A 3,640-nucleotide genomic window follows, 5' to 3' on the forward strand; every position below is an offset into this window, starting at 1 on the left:
TTATAGACCCATACTCAAGATCAGATGGACTGAGCCAACTGAGTTTCTTCAGTACAGATTGCAAAAATACAAGAATTCTCTCAAATATCAGAACTTTCTCTCTCTAGAATACTCAGACCCAAATTTCTCTCTCTAGAAAGAAGAAGCAGAAGAAGCCCTTTCTCTAATCCCATAAGCCCTCTATTTATAGGCTTAGGGTCATACATACGGTATCCCCTAGAACCGGGATATTTTATTATATTGATTACATTTAAATTACAAAGAAACATTCAAAATTCAAAATGTAACAAACCCCTCATTTGTGGGAAGAATGAGAGATTCCTGCATATCTTGTTGAAGTTGTTTTTGGGAATCTTGACTTAGTCTCCTCTAGCTAGTTGATCCACCTCCTTCTGACCACCCATGCAAGTCTGGTCGAACATGTGCATGGTGGTAGGAAAAACATTTGTTGGTCGGACATGCATGGTGGTAGGACATGCATGGTGGTAGGACATGCACTTCTCTCCTCTAACATGGCACTCTCCTCAGTCTCCTAGGACCACCCTCTTGGGGTCTCCTAGGACCACTCTCTTGAGTTCTCCTCAGATGCACTCTCCTTAGCTCTCATAGGATGCATTCTCCTTAGCCTCCTAGGATGCACTCTCCTTAGCCTCCTACGATGCACTCTCCTTAGCTCTCCTAGGATGCATTCTCCTTAGCCTCCTAAGATGCATTCTCCTTAGCCTCCTAGGATGCATTCTCCTTAGCCTCCTAGGATGCACTCTCCTTAGCCTCCTAGGACCAAAGTGAACTTGGCTTGGTTATGACATCTTTCAAGCAGTCCAAATCCTTCGTCAGTCTACCGGGTCACTTTATCACAACTCTGAGGAGTCAATGTATTTATTGACTATTTAATGTGTCTTTTATGGACCATGTACTGCCATTTGTCACCTCTATTGCCACGCCATTGATCTCCAATTTTTGGGAATAACACCTTTTCTTAAGGCTCATCTTTAGGGTCATATTCACAGCCTCGACCTGTCCATTGGCCTGTGGATATGCAACCGAAGAAAAACTTTTAATAACTCCGTGCTTTTCATAGATTTCAGTGAATAGATCATTGTCACATTGGGTTCCATTATCTGACACGATCTTTTTAGGAAGCCCAAATCAACATACAATGTTTTTCACCATAAAGTCCAGGACTCTCTTTGAAGTGATGTTTGCCAAAGGCTCGACCTCTACCCACTTCGTGAAATAATCAATTGCCACCACCACGTAACGAACTCCTTACTTTCCCATAGGTAAGGATCCTATTAAGTCAATTCTCCATACTGCAAATGGCCATGGGGATGAGATCATCGTTAGTTCGACTGGAGCAGCTCGGGTGACTGTGGTGAAGCGCTGGCATTTGTCGCATTTCAGAACATGGGAGATGGAATCTTTTGTTAAAGTGGACCAAAAATAACCCAGCCTTAATACTTTTAAAGCTAGGTTTTGCCCTCCAGCATGATCTCCACAAAAACCTTCATTTACCTCTTGTAGAATGGTTTTAGCCTCCTCAGGCAGAATACATCGTAGAAGAGGTTGTGAATGACCACGTCAGTATAATGTTCCATCCACTATCACATACCTCAGAGCTTGATAGAGTATTTTTCTCGCATCCTTTCTTTCCTCAGGTAACCTTCCTGTTGTAAGATATTCCACTATGGGGGTCATCCAGGTCGGCCTAGTGTCAATCATCTCGACCTCTACAATTTTTTCTGCCATGTTGGGACTCTCCAAGAATTCCACTGGTACTACATTCAAAGTCTCAGCTTCCTTGGTGGTGGTAAGCTTTGCCAAAGCATCAGCATTAGAGTTTTGCTAACGAGGGACTTGTTCAATAGTACTGTATTCAAACTCTGATAGCTCTCCCTTCACCTTATCTAGATAAGCCACCATCTTGGTACCACGCACTTGATATTCCCCCAACACCTGATTGACCACGAGCTGGGAATCGCTATAACACTGGAAGACCCTTGCTTTCAATTCCTTTGCCACTCTAAGTTCGGCTAACAAAGCTTCATATTCGGCTTCGTTGTTGGATGCTTCAAATCTGAATCACAGAGATGTATGGAATCGATGCCCCTCTGGAGAGATTAATATGATTCTAGCTCTAGACCTATTCTCGTTGGATGAGTCATCCACGAATATTCTCCACAACTCCTGCATCAGTTCCTTCGAAAAATTCTCTAGAAATCCGGTACATTCAGCCAAAAAGTCAGCAAGGGCCTTGCTTTTGATCAAGGTCTATGGTACGTACAGTATCTTGAACTAGCAGAGTTCAACCACCCATTTTAGAAGACGTCCCGACGTTTCAGGTTTTTGCAATACCTGCCTTAGAGGTTGGTCGGTCATGATGTGGATTGAATGGGACTGGAAGTATGGTCTAAGCTTCCTGGAAGCTAATATCAGGCATAATGCTATCTTTTTTATCAACGGATACCGTGACTCAGCCCCGAGAAGTCTTTTGCTTATATAATACACTGGTTTTTGAGTACGGTCTTCTTCTCGGACTAACACGGCGCTGGCTGCATTTTTTGTCATGGCCAAATAAAGGAAAAGGGGCTCTCCAGATACAGGCTTAGATAATACTGGGGGCTCGACCAAATGCATCTTTAGGTCGAGAAATTCCTGCTCGCACTCCTCAGTCCATTCAAATTTCTTGTTTCCTCTGAGCAAGTTGTAGAATGGCAAACACTTGTCAGTGGACTTTGAAATAAATCAATTTAGCACTGCTACCTTTACAGTCAGGTTGTGAACTTCTTTACGCATGTTGGGCAAAGGCATATCCAATAATGACCTGATTTTATCGGGTTCACCTCTATCCACCTTGTATTGACTATGAATCCCAGAAAATTTCCCGACGCCACTCCAAAAGTACATTTCTGGGGATTCAGCCTAATATTATATTTCCTCAAGATTTCAAAACATTCATTTAGATTGGAAACGTGGTTATCGGTAGTCTTAGATTTGACTAGCATATCGTCGACATACACTTCCATATTTTTCCTGATTTGACCAATGAACATTCTGTTGAGTAACCGTTAGTAGGTATCCCCGTCATTCTTCAGCTTGAAGGGCATAACCTTATAACAATATACATTTGTTGGAGTCATAAAGCTAGTATGCTCCTAGTCCGTAGGATTCATCGTGATCTGGTTATATCCAGAGTACGCATCCATAAAGGTCATGAGCTCGTGTCCTGCAGTGGCATCTACCAACTGATCAATTCTCGGCAATGGGAAGCAATCCTTAGGACAAGCTATATTCAGGTCAGAGAAATTGCTGTAGGTCGGCCACTTTCCATTTGGCTTCGGGACCAAGACAATACTCGCAACCCAGATTAGATATTTTGCTTCACGGATGAACCCAAACTTTAATAACCGAGCTACTTCTTCTTCCAATGCCTCAGCTCGGACTGTTCCCAAACGTCTCTATTTTTGGGATTTCGCAGGCACGCTTTTATCCAAGTTTAGGGTGTGCATGATCACACTCGGGCTTATTCCCACCATGTCTTCATGAGACCAGGCGAACACAAATAGATTCCCTTGTAAAAATTTAACTAGTCCTTTTTCCTATCATCACCAAGATTTTTCCCAATCTTGATGACTCTTGA

Source organism: Humulus lupulus, chromosome 9 (assembly GCF_963169125.1).
Source record: "Humulus lupulus chromosome 9, drHumLupu1.1, whole genome shotgun sequence".
Lineage (NCBI taxonomy): Eukaryota > Viridiplantae > Streptophyta > Magnoliopsida > Rosales > Cannabaceae > Humulus > Humulus lupulus.